Genomic DNA, 19,489 nt, shown 5'->3' with positions numbered 1-19,489 from the left:
GCACTGTGCTGCATGACTGGTGTGGGCCTGAAGTCACACCCAGCTGTGAAATGCTTCCTAGAACAGATTTTACATACACTCTAAATATCTCGCTCAGACACGCATTCATAGAGCCTTTCTGTTTTTGCCCCCTCTATTCAGTTCAACTCTCAGAGGAAGGCGTAGGCTAACTTTGGTTGGTGTGTGTTTGTGTGTGTGTGAGGGTGTGTGTTCTTGTGTTTGTGTGTGCATGCATGTGTTTATTTGTTGTGTATTTAAGTGTGGGGGAGAAATGTTTGGTTGTTTATTTCATGGTATAGGCTAACAGATTAAATATAACATTCCACTGATTAATAACACGTAATAACAACCTCTCAAAATGTAGTGCTGCCGTGGGAGCATAGTAGGTTTCCTTGTTTATATATTCAAGCTTAGCCTACTATAGCATCCCTTTTGTCCTGGCCTCATTTTCAGGCTTCTCCGTCATAGCGTAGCAGCTATATACTAGTCAGGTTACCTTCTCATGATTTGCACTGTATAGCAGTTCGGCTCCTACAGTATAGGCTGAGCTGGTAAACGATGGGGGCAATGCCGTTTCACCAGTCCTCCAATTAAGAAAAGCGCACATTACCACGTCAACAAAGCCCCTTTCTAAATTATAATAAGTGAACAGGACGCTCGACAACCAGGGAAACGCACATTTGACTGGAAGTAACAGTATCGGGACAATTAAGCGGGCAATTACGGTAATTGATTTATAATAACACTTTTATGCTGCCTTCGTGTGGATCATGCTGTCGAAATGGTGCTATCATTTGTCAGTTTGTTGCTGTCGCTGTGATTTTTGTTCGGCTACTAGCGGGCATAGTGAATTCTCATCCGAAGACGGGACATCGCCAGTAGCGCAGGCGGCATAGGCTATTCGGTTAGGTAACGGTACAGTGGGACTTGCTGTGATCCTCAGTCAAGCATCAGAAGCTATTGATAGTTTACACGTCCTCATAATCCCATCTTCGAGCCATTTGAATTCAAGTATGCCGATTGAACGTTGCTGTTATTTACTATCCTATCATTCGACTCCTCCTGCTATTGTGAGACGAGCCTATTTATTGGTGCAGCTAAGGCAGGCTGCTATACTTGAACGATTTATTCGACCGTAGGCTGAAAGAAAGGAATGATCCATTTGGATGGAGAGAAAGGAGAATATACATTTCTTACAGAAAATACATTTCCCTAAAAAAAATGCCACAGGGCAGCATATGAAGCCTCCGTAATAAGTTGGTGTTTTAAATCAATAGCCTATTAGGTTCATGCGAATAGTACAGCTCTTACCACAAAGTAAACAAGTACGTGCAAAGGCTATATAGCTAGATGCTATTTGTAGCGGTCTATATAGCTGTTGTATATTTCCTGTTGAATGTTTTGATCTCCGTGCAGGCGGTCGTCTAGCCATCCCCCTGACAGTAAAAACCCGACGCTGGCGCTTGTTCAGCGCTCATAATGAATTTATCCCGTCCACGCCTGCGCAGTCACCATTCATCTTTGAATCTCCTGCGAAGGAGAAAGCAGCAGGCGGCTCTCGCTGGTGTCTAGCTGGAGAGCGCTTTGACTGAACGTCTTGGATTTGGTCCCGTCAACGAGAGTCAGAGCTGTGAAACTGTGCCTGGTATCAACGCGTGTTTGGATATCTTTTCCCACTACAGTAACACTTCAACCGTAAGTAAATCAGCATATATATATTTTTATATCGATCGCTTTGTGTGTGTGTGTGTGTGTTGTGCTGCCTCGAACTACACACAGAGTTCGCGGACGAGAAACAAATGCTGGCGGCATGCAGCGAGCTGGGACTGTCGGAGGTAGTGGCGCTCATGGCCAGGGACAGGAACCGGTGTATCTGTTGTAGCTAACGTTGTAACAACGGTGTCATTAATTGTACCGTTCAACTAAAGCGATTATACTGTTTTTATAGATTGGTACACCTTTGCCAATTTGATTGAGTCTAACAGTAAGAGTAAATAACAACGAACTTTATGGCTAACGAGGGAAGCCAGCCAAATGTTTTCACCGCCTTTGGTTTTTAGTTTATTAGGATCCCCTTTAGCTACTGCACATGTAGCAGCTACTCTTCCTGGGGTCCACATAAAACGTACAATTGCATGACAATGTACAGAACAGTTGTGGACAAGAACAACATAAGATATTACATAACAACGACAACAAAAAAACAACAAAAAATAAAAGTTATATATTGGACAGACAGGATACATCAAAGATACTATATGCACATTATTTATATATACGTTTTCACATTCTTATATACAGTAGCCTACAGTTAAATGAGGTCTTTTCGAAAGAGGCGCTGTGACACAATATGTTTTTTTAAATCAGTTTTTTTTAAAGCTAAACTTGCTTTTTTGCCTGAGTAACCTCTGGTGGCAGAGTATATACCATGAGGGCATGGCTCTGTACATAAATGAGCGACGCATTAAGTCTCTTGGTTTGGATACAGTGAAGAAACCCATAGTGGCGTGTGTGGTGGAGTTATGTCTGTTTGATGTGTATGCAAATAGTTTATACATGTGGTTAGGCATTTTCAACACACACATGTTTCTTTGCTGTTATGGAGATTTCCATAGGACTGTCTAATCGATTTGTCACTTTTTGAAACTATTGACTATTCCTAGGCTATAAATATGTGTGTGCAATTGTTACAGCAACAGACAAGTGTCATAACGTCGTATGTGTTGTTCATCGCCTACTGGAGCAGGTGTCTTTAGCTACATCCGCAGTGAATATCGCGAGGCGTGTTTACTGAATCGTTTCAACAATTCAGCATTTTGCTTCGCACTAGCAGTTGTAAATGAATGTTTATCGAAAGTAGTAATGCATAGAAATACATCGGCATGATGTGCGTCTGATGTGTCGTACTATTCGAAAACGGCTTTGGAATTATTCTTTTTTATGTACGTTTTTGGGGTTGTAGACAATCCTCTGCGCTTTTCCTAAAGTGTCTGGAAACAATACCCAAGTGAAGTAAACAAATCGAGGTGTAAAGTAAACTAACCAAAATACTATGTTGCTTTATTTGAATGGTTTTACAGTTCCATTGCATTTTGGCATTGCATTTTATCGCGAAACTCTCCAACATGAGTGTCTGTGAACAAAGCACAAAAACATGCGGATTTATTTCCTAGTTCTTTTTTTTTTTTAGCTCTCGTCTCTTCCTCATATCTGTGTGTGTTTCTGTTTGTGTGCTTAGCATAATGCTCAGCATCTGGCTTGGAAATTGATCTCTGCACATTGGCAGAAATAGCAAACAGCTTGTGGGCATAATCGTGTGGCTCCATAAGTTTATTTTGTTTATTTAATCAGATTTATTTTATTCTGTAAAGGTATGAGAAATGTAAATTGTGGGTAATATGTTTACATAGGCCTATATTTTCACCAACCTACCTTCTTTTCTTACAAATGAGCAAGTTTGTTGCTGGTGCTGGAGTCCATTGTATCTGTTTGAATACAGGGAGAGAGGGCGAGAGGGTCAAGGGTGAGAGTGTAGAGCTTTGTCGCTTTAGAAGGACCCTCTCTGTCACCTTTGCGTCCACTAAATGTGGTCTTTTGCTTTGTACTTTTGAGTGGCCGTTGGGAGATGTGTATGATGCTTAGTTCATATGTTGACCAAAGATGTTGTCTAGTCTGGTGGTTGTCATTTGGCGAATGTTATGTTTAGGAAGTGAACAATACTATAACTTTAACACACAAATAAATGACACGTATCCTGAATGCAATCGCGTTTGTGTGTTCTTTCTGTTTGTAAAGAAGAGGAAGCTGTGGCAAGAGACGTGTGCTTTCCTGAACAGTTAGAATTTAGAATGCACTGTGTGTAACTGTTTACTGTTAACCACGTACTGTAACTGTGGTCCTCGATAAACGGCCAGCAGTTGCTTAATTCAAAAAAGATAAAGGCCTAAAGGACTTATGTCCTACACAGCACCATGTGCTTATAGTTTTGGTTTCCATTGCCGTGGATGACTCTTGGTATTGCCATAATGGAATTGACCTTGACCCTGAAATAGATGTTGGAATTAAGGTGATTTGTTGGGCACAGACACACGCGCTTGCTCACTGACCCACGTACACTACCGTTCAAAAGTTTGGGGTCACTTAAAAAAAATAAAGTGCATTTTTTTTTTGTCCATTAAAATAACATCAAATTGATCAGAAATACAGTGTAGACTTTGTTGATGTTGTAAATGACTATTGTAGCTGGAAACGACAGATTTTTAATTGAATATCTATATAGGCGTACAGAGGCCCATCTCAAGGATGATCAATGGAAACAGGATGCACCTGAGCTCAATTTCGAGTTTCATAGCAAACGGTCTGAATACTTATAAGGTATTTCTGTTTTAGTTTTTTATTAATTTGCTGGGGGAAAAACAGTTTTCACTTTGTCGTTATGGGGTATTGTGCATAGATTGCTGAGAAAAAAAACATATATTTTAGAATAGGGCTGTAACGTAACAAAATGTGTAAAAGTCAAGGGGTCTGAAAACTTTCCAAAGGCACCATATGTAGGAACTCAATCAAGACTAGAGGTCGACCGATTAATTGGTATGGACGATTAATTAGGGCCAATTTCAAGTTTTCATAACAATCGGAAATGGGTATTTTTGGACACCGATTTGGCCGATTTTTAAAAATGTGTATTTTTATTTTTTTATACACCTTTATTTAACTAGGCAAGTAAGTTAAGAACACATTCTTATTTTCAATGACGGCCTAGGAACGGTAGGTTAACTGCCTTGTTCAGGGGCAGAATGACAGATTTTTACCTCGTCAGCTCCGGGATTCAATCTTGCAACCTTACGGTTAACTAGTCCAGCGCGCTATCCACCTGCCTCTCATGCACTTCACAAGGAGCCTGACTGTTACGCGAATGCAGTAGAAGCCAAGGTAAATTTGGTGGCTAGCATTAAACTTATCTTATAAAAAACAATCAATCAATCAATCATAATCACTAGTTGGTTCACACATGGTTGATGATATTACTAGTTTATCTAGCGTGTCCTGCGTTGCATATAATCGATGCAACGCTGTGGGATGATTTAACAAAAGCGCATTTGCGAAAAAAAGCACAATCGTTGCACGACTGTACCTAACCATAAACACCAGTGCCTTTCTTAAAATCAATACACAGAAGTATATATTTTTAAACCTGCATATTTAGCTAAAAGAAATCCAGGTTAGCAGGCAATATTAACCAGGTGAAATTGTGTCACTTCTCTTGCGTTCATTGCACGCAGAGTCAGGGTATATGCAACAGTTTGGGCAGCCTGGCTCATTGCGAACTAATTTGCCAGAATTTTACTTAATTATGACATAACATTGAAGGTTGTGCAATGTAACAGGAATATTTAGACTTATGGATGCCACCCGTTAGACAAAATACCGAACGGTTCCGTATTTCACTGAAATAATAAACGTTTTGTTTTCGAAATGATGGTTCCCGGATTCAACCATATTAATGACCAAAGGCTGGTACTTCTGTGTGTTATTATGTTATAATTAAGTCTATGATTTGATATTTGATAGAGCAGTCTGACTGAACGATGGTAGGCAGCAGCAGGCTCGTAAGCATTCATTCAAACAGCACTTTAGTGCATTTTGCCAGCAGCTCTTTGCAAGCACAGAGCTGTTTATGACTTCAAGACTATCAACTCCCGAGATTTGGCTGGTGTAACCAATGTGAAATGGCTAGCTAGTTAGCGGGGTGTGCGCTAATAGCGTTTCAAATGTCACTCGCTCTGAGACTTGGAGTGGTTGTTCCCCTTGCTCTGCAAGGGCCCCGGGTTTTGTGGAGCGATGGGTAACGCTGCTTCGAGGGTGGCTGTTGTCGATGTGTTCCTGGTTCGAGCCCAGGTAGGAGCGAGGAGAGGGACGGAAGCTATACTGTTACATTGGCAATACTAAAGTGCCTATAAGAACATCCAATAGTCAAAGGTATATGAAATACAAACGGTATAGAGAGAAATAGTCCTATAAATACTATATTAACTACAACCTAAAACCTCTTACCTTGGAATATTGAAGTCTCATGTTAAAAGGAGCCACCAACTTTCATATATTCTCATATTCTGAGCAAGGAACTTAAACGTTAGCTTTTTTTACATGGCACATATTGCACTTTTACTTTCTTCTCCAACACTTTGTTTTTGCATTATTTAAACCAAATTGAACATGTTTCATTATTTATTTGAGGCTAAATGGATTTTTATTTATGTATTATTTTAAGTTAAAATAAGTGTTCATTCAGTATTGTTGTAATTGTCATTATTACAATTCAATTTTAAAAATCATCCGATTAATCGGTATCAGCTTTTTTTGGTCCTCCAATAATCGGTATCGGTGTTGAAAAATCATAATCGGTCGACCTCTAATCAAGACTATTTGAAAAGCATTCAAGGTGACTACCTCATGATGCTGGTTGAGAGAATGCAAGGCTGTCATCAAGGCAAAGGGTGGCTACTTTGAAGAATCTCAAATCTCAAATATATTTTGATTTGTTTAAAACTTTTTGGGTTCCTACATGATTCCATTTGCGTTATTTCATAATTTTGATGTCTTCACTATGATTCTATAATGTAGAAAATAGTCAAACTAAAGATAAAACCCTTGAATGAGTAGGTGTGTCCAAACTTTTGACTGGTACTGTATATACACATACATGCACACACGTACACACATACTACAAATGCGCACATGTATACTTGGTACACACACGGTACACACAAACGGTGCACACACACGCATGCACACATGCACACAAGCATATACTGTCAAAACAACGTTAAAAACAACATTCCCAAAATGTAACCCTGTTAACGTCTTGTATTTTACAATTTATTTCATATTTTAAAAGCAGTTTTTCGAATTTGGAAATGAGACTTGTTTTTGTATAGCCTAGGTGTAGGCTACGTATGTTTTCTGTATGTTGGTGTGTGTGAAGAAGGCCTCGTGGATGAATGAGCTGAAAAATGATACATTTCCTCTCAATGTGACTGAGGCGTACGTGGGCCTCTCTCGCTCCATCTCTCTTTCTCTCTGTCTCTCTTTTTTTCTTTCTCACTCTCTCCCTTTCTTCCTCTCCTTCCTGCACATCGGAGCTATTCCTGGATTCCATGCAGAGGTGATAGGAAATGTGAACGCCGTGAGTGAATTAGATTTTTCTCTGTCAGGGCAGCTTGGGTTTCCTCTTTCCCTCCTGAGGTTGGGCAGCAGAAACTGACAGAAACTGAAAACTATCACCGCTTTTGTTCTCTGGCCAGTCAGGAAGATCAGACATTGTCTTGCTGTGTTTTTTCCCCCTTCTGTTGCGGATGCATGCAGTCGCAATGGAAGAAGAGTGAAAGGTGTATAATAGGTGTGTGTGAGGTTAAGACCGCTAGCATCACTGAGTCAGACTCAGCAGGCTGGCCCTTTTTATTGCTAAGAGGAGGAATATTCTGAAGAGCTCTTTTTTAGAGCGGAGGGTCAGGGCCAGTATCCTCCCGGAGGCAGTGTGTGTGTGTGTGTATATCCTCCCTGCTGGCCACTGAAAAATCTCCCTCACAGCGCCGGAGGGAATTCGGCTTCCTGCACATTTCATATGTATTTTTTTATTGGATGGTTGACGGTTGTAAAGTCCGGTCGGTTGTAAAGTCCCAATTACAGGGTATTTTACTAAACCTCCTGTGGTCCAGCCAACTGGATTTAGAGCAAGATTCAAATGTGCTGTTCAGTGCTAAAGTTTGCCCGCGGCTTGCGTAATCAGATGCGTACATTTTAAGTCACAGTTTACATTGAGCAGTAGGTAGGGACGTGGTAGCAGACAACAGCTGGATAGCCTTCACCTGTCACGGCAGCACTAACACACGTTTGCATACAGAGTGCGTTTATGTGTGTGTGTGTGCGTGTTTGTGTGAGGCCAGTGGAAACAAGGCTTCTGTTCTGTGCCGCCGTCTAAGCAAGAGTGTAAGCAGCTAGCGGAGCGCTGAGCAGGGGGAGTGACGCAAGCAGGCAGCGGAAACAGATAGGCCCTGGTCAAAAGTAGTGCACTTAATAGGGGATAGGGTGCCATTTGGGACACATGTGCAGAGATGTGCTACAGCAATCAGAAATCAGATCTTAACCAGGCAGAGTCAGGCATGGATAGGAATGGCCATTTAAGGCATCCTGCACCAGGGAGAGAGGAGAAGGACCATGGAAGGTCACCGTACGCACGCACGCACGCACACACACACACACACACACACACACACACACACACACACACACACACACACACACACACACACACACACACACACACACACACATACACACATACACACACACACACAGGAGGTGAGGAAGAAAGGCGAACAATTTCCTATATGCCTTTGCTTAACATGAGCAATTAAAATCCTTCATCCTTGAATGAAAGAATGGCGTGTTTGAGCAAAATCACTGAGTGGCAATGTTAGTAGGCCTGTGCCTATCTAAAAAAACAATCTAATCCTCTTGTACAGTAGTCCAATCTGGGAGGTAGCCTAAGTAGTTGCTTTTTAAGTGGGTCTGAATATTAAGTTGCATGTGATAATGGATTTTCAAGCATCAGCCCTACTTGCCTCTCGTTGCAGCTGTCAGTGGGTGCATTTTAAAACTGTGGAGCCTGAGGCAGTGTCGTAAATGGCCCCCTTTAAATGGCCCCCTTTTCCTTACAGTGCACTACAGAGCACTATGGGCCTTAGGCATACGTTAGTGCACTATATAGGTAATAGGGTGCCATTTGGGACGTAGGCTGAGCCTGGGCCTCGGCTTCCATCATTGAAATAGTGTGACAATGACATGAGAAACCCATCTGGTCCTCCATGGATCACTGGCTGGTGTCATCTCTCAGCACCACTTCCTCCTTTTACTTTTGGTGGTGTGGTACTGCACTCACTGTCAGCTCATACGGGCTATTCCTCTCCTCTCTATCTCTCTGTCTTGTTCTCGGTCGGTCGCTCTTTCTTTCTCTCTCTCTCTCTCTCTGCTTCTCTATCTCGCTCACTTTTTCTTTATTTCTTTCTTTCTTTATTTCTTTCTTTATCTCCCTCTCTCTCTCTCCCTCTCTCTCTCTCTCTCCCTCCCTTGCTCTTCCACTCTCTATGTTATAGCTCTGCACCTCAGTGGCCCCCCTAAAGGCATCCGCATATATAGGTTCGGTTTTCTCCTAGCAGAGCTCGGCGAGGCGAAGGGGAACGTCTGTGCTCACATACTCCCTAAAGACCTTCGCTTGAAAAACGAGAAAAAAACTGCAATATTACTGTTGTTTGTCCCTGTTGAGCCACCATAGCAACAACATAACATTTCCTCAAAATAGTCTGAATGAATCTAATATAAATCCATACATCTGTAATTCATTTTGATGTTTTTTGCCAGGAGGTCTTAGTTGCACAATTTTACATCTAACTAGGATGTTTGGTGCAGTGCTCCTCAAGTATTATGTTTTTGCCCTAATATATGCGCAAACTGTTTTGACTGGTAAGCATACGGTAAGCTTGAAACGAACACACACACACACACACACACACACACACACACACACACACACACACACACACACACACACACACACACACACACACACACACACACACACACACACACACTGTTTTACTGGATATTAGCCTAAACCTCAGTTGCCCCCCCGAGAGAATTAACCAATTAGAGCATGATTCTCAGATTGCAGCTCGCTCGGTGGGTGAATTATTAGAGCTGCATGAAAGGAGAGTCAGGACTAGGAGTGTGCGTGAGTTTGTGTAGGCCTGTACTCTGCAGGTTAGGTAAGATAGCGCTGTGAATATTGATAAAAAACAGCTGGTTTGAGCCATGTTCTTCTCTGTGGTGAGAGGTGAGGGGTGACCGTGGCCCCATTTCTGCCCTAGACTAAAGGACACACACGCACTGTGTAGCTAGCGGAAGGACACAGGGAGAAAGGAGAAACTGGGGGTGTAAAGTCTCGGATAGCACCATTGCTGTAAGAAGGGATGAAGAGGAAGGAAAGGTGTGAGGAATATGGATGTGATGGTTGTGATTTCTACATTTCCAGTTTCACCCACCGTACTGAGCTGTGTTTCACGTTTTGTTTGAAATAGATTCAAGAGTAACAGATGGAGCTGTGAGCCAGGTCAGGGGGAAATCGCAGGCACCTGGGAACCCAGTGAATCACAGCACTGGAGAAAACAAGTGGGAGAAGTCTAGAGAAGTGAGGCAGTCATCCTCACTCAGTCCCCACAGGGATATTCTCATCCCAACGAGCAAGGTATGAACACATGTGTACTTGACAAGCTTTTAATTCTGCAGTCCCCACCCCCTATTACGGCCATTTCGCCCCTGTCAGAACTAGGTTCCATTCTAGTCTAGTCCAGTCAGAAAGCTGCAGTGACAACTCTGGGCTCAACAGCAACTGGCCGATCGGCCATATTTCTCCAGAGGATCCCAGACAGAGCCACATAGCCTATCTGTCAGTTTCACTCCAGTACACACGTGACTGACAGGCAGCATCCCTCACTGTCAACCCGAGAAGACGAGCACCAAGCGACCGACCGCTGCTCTGCTCTCTGCCTACTTAACATTTTGTCTTGTCAAGGCATTATTTCATTATTTCGCTTTGTCTCCTTGTGAAATAATGTATTTTCTTTTTCTGTGTCTACTGTATAAACAGACAATCTTTGAATTTGCTGCCCCTTGGCTTGTCAGAGGATCTGGATCTTTTGACATGTGAGGTGGATGCTTCCTTCCAATATGTTGCATTGCAATATACAGTACCAGTCAAAGGTTTGGACACACCTACTCCTTTTTGTCTTCATTTATTACTGTTTTCTGCATTGTAGAATAATAGTGAAGACATCAACACTATGAAATAGCATATATGGAATCATGTGGTAACCAAAAAAGTGTTAAACAAATCAAAATATATTTTATATTTGAGATTCTTCAAAGTTGCCACCCTTTGCCTTGATTACAGCTTTGCACACTCTTGGCATTCTCTCAACCAGCTTCATGAAGTAGTCACCTGGAATGCATTTCAATTAACAGGTATTCCTTGTTAAAATGTAATTTGTTGAATTTCTTTCCTTTTTAATGTGTTTAAGCCAATTAGTTGTGTTGTGACAAGGTAGGGGTGGTATACAGAAGATATCCCTATTTGGTAAAAGACCAAGTCCATATTATGTCAAGAACAGCTCAAATACGCAAAGAGAAATCACAGTCTATTATTACTTTAAGACATGAAGTTCAGTCAATCCAGAAACTTTCAAGAACTTTGAACATTTCTTCAAGTGCAGTCGCAAAAACCATCAAGTGCTATGATGAAACTGGCCCTCATGAGGACCGCCGCAGGAAAGGAAGACCCAGTGTTACCTCTGCTGCAGAGGATTAGTTCATTAGATATACCAGCCTCAGAAATTGCAGCCCAAATAAATTATTCACCAGACGCAACTCAACATCAACTGTTCAGAGAAGACTGCGTGAATCAGGCTTTCATGGTCAAATAGCTGAAAAGAAACCATTACTAAAGGACACCAATAATAAGAATATACTTTCTTGGGCCTAGCAATGGTCATTAGACCAGTGGAAATCTGTCCTTTGGTCTGATGAGTACAAATTTGAGATTTTGGGTTCCATCCGCCGTGTCTTTGTGAGATACAGAGTAGGTGAACAGATGATCTGTGTGGTTCCCACCGTGAAGCATGGAGGAGGAGGTGTGATGGTGTGAGGGTGCTTTACTGGTAACACTGTCAGTGATTTATTTAGAATTCAAGGCACACTTAACCAGCATGGCTACTACAGCATTCTGCAGTGATACGCCATCCCATCTGGTTTGCTCTTAGTGGGACTATCATTTGTTTTTTCAACAGGACAATGACCCAAAACACACCTCCAGGCGGAGTGCTGCATCAGATGACCTGGCCTCCACAATCACCCGACCTCAACCCAATTGAGATCTTTTGGGATGAGTTGGACCGCAGAGTGAAGGAAAAGCAGACAACAAGTGCTCAGCATATGTGGGAACTCCTTCAAAACTGTTGGAAAGTGTGCACAGCTGTAATCAAGGCAAAGGGTGGCTACTTTGAAGAATCTCAAATATAAAATATATTTTGATTTGTTAACACTTTTTTGGTTAGTACATGATTCCATATGTGTTATTTCATAGTTTTCATGTCTTCGCTATTATTCTGCAATGTAGAAAATAGTCAAAACAAAGAAAAACCCTTGGATGAGTAGGTGTGTCCAAACGTTTGGCTGGTACTGTATATATATATTTGTATATATTCTGTTCAGTTACCCCACAGCCAAGCAACCTGTTTCCAAATGTAATTGTAAGTGAGCAACAAAACTACTCGAATATCACATTTTAAATTGAGCAGGCTCTTTTGCCGGTGCTGTATACTGTAGTATGTGTGTGTGGTGTGTGGTGTATGCACACATCAGTCAGACAATTAGAAAAGTGTGGAAGTTACGGACAGACAGATATATGGAGGGGTCTCTATGGTGTTGGCTGCCGCATCTCCACCACCGCTGTCAGCCAGTTGACAGCTGTGTACGTAGTATTATGTTCTTTCCTCCGCAGAACCCTGCCAATCGGGTAGACATGGTAAACATGGTCACTTGTGTCAGAGTATTTTGATCTGATTAATGACTTGTGTTACCTCATGTATTTGGCTATTTGGCCCGGTGTCACTATACTACATGTTTTGATATTGATTCTGATAATGAAAAAAGTAATACTTCCTGGAGTGCGCGCGCACGCATGCACACACACACACACACACACACACACACACACACACACACACACACACACACACACACACACACACACACACACACACACACACACACACACACACACACAGGACCATTATTTCCAGGAAGGTCATTCCTCAAAGCACAGCAGCCAGCCCTATAAGCCCTTAAGGCTGGTGTGTAATTGGAAAATATCCCAGGCTCTGTGAAACTTCCAGCTGCGTATCCATCCCTCATTTCTCACTTCCCTCAAATCCTCAGGATTTTAGCCAACCAGCTAACAGAATCTGCTCCCTCCCTCCTTTGTTTCTCCTTGTTTTCCCCTGGAGCGAGTACAGACTCATTTATTGGCCTAACTTACGTACGCAATGTACGCAATGCAGAATCTTCATTTTTCGTAGCTAATTGTAGTTCTTGTGTTGGGTATTGTGTAGGGTGTACATTAGGCTTATGTCATGACAGGGGGTCCGGGGAGGTGCAGACGGTGAGTCCTGGCTCTAGTGATGTTTCTGGGCCAAGGTGAGCTAAGATGCCAGAGGACAGAGGAGAATAAGCAGCCAGGTGTCTGTGTGCTTTTTCAAGGCGTGTGTATGTGTGCGCGTGTGTGTGTGTGTTGTTTCAGATGCACATACATATGTTTTACCCCCCCGTCCCCCCAACGCACACACACACACACACACACACACACACACACACACACACACACACACACACACACACACACACACACACACACAGGGAGCTGTTGTACCACCAGCTTGGTGTGTCTAATGCATTCATGTTTTGTTATATCTGCATCTGTTTCCTTGGCTCTGGCTTCACCTGTCCTATTACAGTCACTCAGACTTGAATTGGCAACGCTTGTTTCTCGGACTCCCGTCGCACCTGCATCATATCATGGCACTCAGTCTCCAGGGTATTGTAGTCATATTTTCTAGACTACTAGAAAATAGGGATGTTACGGCGTAGGAGACAATTTCACTCCACTGTTGTGTTGTCAGAAGAAGAAGCGATCTCTTCTTTTCTAAAAGTGTGCGCTGTCTCTTTAAGAAATGTATGACGTCACTCACGAGCAGAATGTGGCTATGGAATCTAGTGGAAACCAGACGAAGACGAAGAAGTGATGAGTTTTTGGTGGCGAGGGAGACGATGTGAATGATTCATGTTTTTTAGTGACAATCAGCATATTTTGCGTACTAGGTTAGTGAGTTCAGCTGTAAACTAGCAAGGAAAGTTAGCCCACAATTAAAGCAGAAAGCTATCGGTACCGTGTTGAATGAAGTGTTCTAACCTGTGTATGGACATGGTTTTTGAAAACAGTAATGAACAGTTTCAACATTTCTACATGCCGTGACGCATTATTCAAGCTCGTTAACTTCTTTTGCAGCGTGAGTGGGGACTGGAGAGCTAATGCAGCTCAGATAGCTCTAACAATAAATAAATAAGTAAGTGGAGCAGGCACTTTGCTCTTCACGCTACTAAGGGGCAGCGCTGATACAGACTTGATCATCTCAATCACGTGAGGCACATTTGACAGAAGTCCCGAACGTAAACACAAATTCTACTACAGAAACCGTGTTTTGGTTGTTGTAAAGTAGGCCGTCATTGTAAATAAGATCGTATTCTTAATTGACTTGCCTAATTAAATAAAAAAAAAATCATCTAAAAAGTACCGACGTTTCAGTATACCGTGCAACACTAATCCACTGTCCGTCTTTCTCAAAACATTTGAGAATTTCTCTCCCACTGGTACTCAACTCTAGCTGTTTCCAATAGGAACTGCAACATTTACATTTCCCCAGTTCCTCATATAATTGTATTTGATTGTTTATCCTAAGTATTATGGACTCTAGTATCTAAAATAGAACTGGTCCTTAATGAAAACTCAGTCTTGCATTTTAACCCAATGTAGGGTCATTTCAGAACAAAAACAGAGGGACACAGGATCAACCCTCCATTCCAGGTAGGGGGGGACTGGCTGCAAAAACCAATCTATGCTCTAGTGCTTAATTGACAAAGTTTTGACCCCTAGGTCTTCACCAGGCTGGTTCCATGAATAGCCCTGCCTGGTTAGGGCAGTGTTGTTCTTCTGTAATCTCCATTTCAGCGTGGGCTGTGCGCCGCCCCTATGGGACCCCAGATCACGTCCGGTTGTGATACAGCCCAGGATCGACCCAGGGTCTGTAGTGATGCTTCTAGCACTGCAATGTAGTGCCTCAGACCGCTGCGCCACTCGGGGTATTCCTATGGGCTAAATTCGATAATCCTCACCTTGTTTAGTGCTAGTCTCTGTTAATCTCTTTCCAGAAAAATCTGGATTCACCTGTTGTTGTTGTCTTGGAACAGCAGTAGGTTAAACCAACTAGAAGAGATCTCTCTCTCTCTCTCTCTCTCTCTCTCTCTGTCTCTCGTTTCTCAATGACCACATGGTCAGGTTACGCTGCAGTCAGCTCCTGCTATTTCTGACCCCCTGAGCCCTGCTGCCTATTTAAGACTAACATAAGAACTCAACCTGACCTGAGCAGGTTAATCCAGATGGCCAATGAATTAATCAAAGTTGGTTCTCAGGAAAAGAGATGGATACGCCGAAATGCATTCGTTTTTATAAAGATGTATTTGTTTTAACAAAGAGTGACCATTACAGTCACAATGTAGGTCTAGGACAGTCAGTGTTTCATAGCCTGACCCAGTGGAGAGAAGACACATCATGTGATTGAATAGAACAGCACAGTCAATGTTTGTCTGTCTGACTGGTTCGGTAATGATCCAGTCGGGGGGGAGTTAGTGGAAGGAAGAGACCAGTCTGCTTTGATCGTCATGCCGGCAGAAAAGAGCCAGTTGGGGGAGAAGGGAGAGGGAGAGAGAGAGTGTGGGCCCAGAGGAACAACAAAGCAGCCTCAGGTTGGTAGAAAAGAGCCAGCGGTGGGTTGAGATGAGCTGCGTTCTGTTCTGCATTGATACGACTGGCTACCTATGCCTCCCCACTTCACTTCCTCTCCAGTAGCAGCTCACAGGTTCCCTGGGAATTCTACTGACCCAGTTTACTTTACAGCAGACGTTATCTTTTTAAACATATTTAACAGGAGGAGACAATGGCTGCTGCCCTGTCCTCACCAACCGAATCACCACCTCCTCCCCTCGTTCCTCCACATCAGGGGGAGAGGGGGAGGTTTGGGACAGGTCATCCATCTGCTGCCTAATGATGAAGGATGGGTGGACCAGGAAGAAGAGAGAGAGATGAGGAGTGCGTCGGTATGCTTTTTGGGAGCAAAGGCAAATGTTGCCAAAATGTTGATCCATATTGTTTTTATCATTGTCGTCAGGCTATTTGCTTACACACATCTGTTGTGCGTGACATCTCAACCTCGAGTTCCTTTGGCGAAGCAAGCAAGGTGACACATGGTGCAACCACAGTGCATCGACCGACTGCAGCACACACACACACACACAGAGAGATCTGTCTCTGTCACCCCCTCCCCTTAGCCCTGTGTACAGAAGCGGTAGCAGGATGGTGCAGTCTCTGGGGGGCCTCTCTCTCTCGACCTCTCTCTCTGCATCTGCAGCGGAGGCTGAATCAGGGTTATCAGGAGTGTGTCTGCAGTTTCTTGTTTACCTCCACCTGTGCCTTCTCCAGTGCCCTCTCCTGTGGCCCTCTGGCGCCCCTGCTGTTCAGAGCCTCACTAAACTGGCTCCATCTACAGGCCTGAGGCTGCCTGCCACTCAGTTTCTAAGTTAGCGACACCCGAGTACAACTCTGCTAGCCCTCTGCTAAGCGGTTCGAGTGTAGAATCCTGTGTTCCGATTGTTTGAACCGAATAAATTGATATTGATGGCGTAAAGGAAATAGTCAAGTTGTTGTGTTTGTTAAGGAACATTTTGTTCTGACCTCTTTGCGTAGATGTTCTCTGAGCAGACAGACACACACACACACACACACTGTGCAGAAATCCCAGAGGGGGGGGGGGGTGAGTGTGAGATAAGCTTCCTCCTCCACCTCATGCCTGGCTGGCTAGGGCGGTGAATTTCTCAATTTCTAAAACACAAGACGACTAAAACACGAGAGGCGAAGGCCGTAGCCATGGCAACCTGGAGACGAAAGTGAAATAATTGGGTCTGGCCCAGATTTTGTTAAAAAAGAGAAGGAAGAAAAAAGACGAAAGCCTCTTGCAGTTACATTTAGACTTTGTTTCTTACTTGTTGTTCTTCTTTTTTAATGTGTCTTGTTCCCAAACCTTGGCCTTATCTAACAATGGCTGCTGGGCTGTCAGGTTTCTTGGGAGCTAGCTAGGACAGGATGATGGAAGAGTTGGCCAGGTACAGTCCTCCTCAACGTGTCCTACACACCTTGATTACAGACCTAGTGGGTTGACCTAGTGGCCTGTTTCTTCCACTTTGAACAACTTTGAGCGTTTGGGTGGTAGGAGTGTGCCTGGAGTGGGCTGGGTTTGCACTTTTGTGGCTGGCCTATTGTCTCGGTTGCATTGCGCCAGTCGAGCGCAGAGAAAGTATTTTGGGATGAAAACCAATAGGCTTTTTTTCCCAGCCCAGGTCTCGCCGGACGGACAAGTATTCGAGCTGTTATGCCATGGCTTTGAGTTCGGTCTCGTGGTTATATTATGATTTGTGTCATTAATGTAAATGAACAAAGTACTTTAAATAAACTAGAGTGCTTTTAGTACAAAATACAGATGTCGCGGAATGGCCATGCTATTTTACCACCCCACACCACATCACTGTCATGGAGCGTAGCGACGAGCTAGAAGACATGTGCTTGCCTGTACATGGCCTTTGCCGGGAGGAAAGGGATAGTGTGCAATGCAAATATTTAGGCTCCCGCTCTCCCCCCCGGGTGTTATTTATGACCAGGAGCCGCCTCTCTGGATGACGGGGGGGGGGACAGAAAAGGACATCCTATGCCAGCCCTGGGCCTCCTCCAGCCGCCCAGCTCCGGTAGTTTATGGGGAGCAAAGGGTTTGTGTGTGTGTGTGTGTGTTTTCTCCAGACCAACATAGGAGTCTTTGTAGAGGATGACAGTTCACAGTTCACACTCCTGCTACCCAAAGGCTACAGTGCTGTGTGTGTTGTCCTGTCTCCCTGCATACATGTTGCCATAGTAGGCCCAGCCCCAAACCTAAACCCTCAGTTTCAGAACCCGTCCACCGAGGTCGCCGATGGGTATTGTTTTATTGTTTATTTTGGTTTATGCTAGATACATTTATTTATGTTTTGATCACGGCCTTCTGCCTTTTTAGATAGAGGTCAGATTTCATTAAAAAATAAAAAAATAATAATATTTAGCCTTTATTTAACTAGGCAAGTCAGTTAAGAACAAATTCGTATTTACAATGACGGCCTACACCGGCCATACCCGGACGACCCTGGGCCAATTGTGCGCCACCCTGTGGGACTCCCAATCACGGCCGGATGTGATTTACCTTTAACCGTACAGATTGTCAAAAATCATACTGCTGCATACGGTGTTGTTCCATTTAGACTGAACAGCTCTATGTCTTCCACTAATTGCTATATTATATATTACGCAGAGTACATTTAATTGGTTGTACAATACAAGCAAAACATTGGCGGGCACTCGGCTGGGGAGGGTGAGGGATTGAGTTGAATGTCATTTTAAAGGGCCGGCTCTGTGGGCCACACCACAGACGAGCCAATAGCAGCGTTGCTCAGAAACTCCTTGAACCTCCCCCAGTCATTAATTTCCTAATTGGGATGCTGTGGAAGTCAGAGATCTCTAGAGGTGTGTGGTGAGGTTCCCTGTTTGGGATCCAGCGTGGTTTAGAGGACGGGGTTTGAAGAATCTGCCTGCTCTGCTGCCGACAAGTCTCTCTGCTCCGCTCCTTTCTGCGTAGTGCAGTGTGCGTGCGTGCGTATGCTTTAAGCATGTCATTCAGACTGCTGCACAGGGCTCAGGAATTCAGAGAGTCTAGCACTGTGGTAGCTGTGTTGTCTGTAAGGAATGGGCTACAATTCCTCCAGCAGTATCCACTTTTGACAGCTGCTATCCTAAATCAGCTCTGAAAGCTTTTAGAGTAAGCGCCTGTGTGAAGACCATGTTGTCAGGCCAGGGATCCTCTGTTTTTATTGGAGAATCTGATTGATAGTACTGCACTTTTCAGGACTGTGCAGAATGTCCATTCCAAAGACAGGGAGACTCTTCCTGCCTCCCAGAGAGGCAAGGAATGCATCTGATTCTGAGACACGCCGGGGGCAGATAAGTGCTGCCGTTTCACACAGTTTGCAATGCTTTGATCCCTACAGTCATCCCTCGTGTTGCCTTACTTTATACGCCGTTTACATCTAGCCTAAAACACGCCTGGATTGTAGGCTAGCTAGGCCTAGGGTACTTTACCTACTGGCACTAAGGGCACTGTGAACATGTGTATGCCGACAAGTCTGGATTACGGTCTGCCCATATCAGTCAAGGACGGAGACCATTATTCTACTCTATCCTCTGCCTCATTGCCTCCGAAAGCTATTCTGTGAGAACCACAATGTTTTGCAAGGAGGAACAGATGAAACAACCCCCCCCCCCCCTCCCGTCCTCTTAAGAAGTCTATGGGGTAACTCTGACTGTGAAGGGATGAAAAGCAGGGCCTATTTACACTCACAAAGAAAGTTAAGTGACTCCTTTCTGTTAGCGTTAGCTGAAAGGACAAGGCGAGGGGAGTGGATGGGAGCGCTG

At 43.7% G+C, this 19,489-nt stretch overlaps 1 protein-coding gene across 7 annotated transcripts in view; it reads left to right on the top strand.

Moving 5' to 3' along the window:
- The first annotated feature begins 1,430 nt into the window (after nucleotides 1-1,430).
- The window catches only part of LOC139408906 (spermatid perinuclear RNA-binding protein-like), a 148,460-nt gene continuing 130,401 nt past the window's right edge, over nucleotides 1,431-19,489 (top strand). For 4 of the 7 annotated variants that reach the window (XR_011634332.1, XM_071153356.1, XM_071153351.1 and 1 more), the window contains exon 1: nucleotides 1,431-1,695. The gene's annotated coding sequence lies outside the window, so the exon portion shown is untranslated. Of the gene's footprint in view, nucleotides 1,696-10,136; nucleotides 10,304-19,489 lie in introns of all 7 variants that reach the window. The other 3 variants (XR_011634331.1, XM_071153352.1, XM_071153353.1) reach the window with 1 other exon arrangement.

The sequence above is a fragment of the Oncorhynchus clarkii genome, chromosome 5 (genome assembly GCF_045791955.1).
Source record: "Oncorhynchus clarkii lewisi isolate Uvic-CL-2024 chromosome 5, UVic_Ocla_1.0, whole genome shotgun sequence".
NCBI classification, from domain to species: Eukaryota; Metazoa; Chordata; class Actinopteri; order Salmoniformes; family Salmonidae; genus Oncorhynchus; species Oncorhynchus clarkii.
Note: the sequence above shows the minus strand (reverse complement) of the source record. Positions and strands in the feature narration are given on the sequence as shown.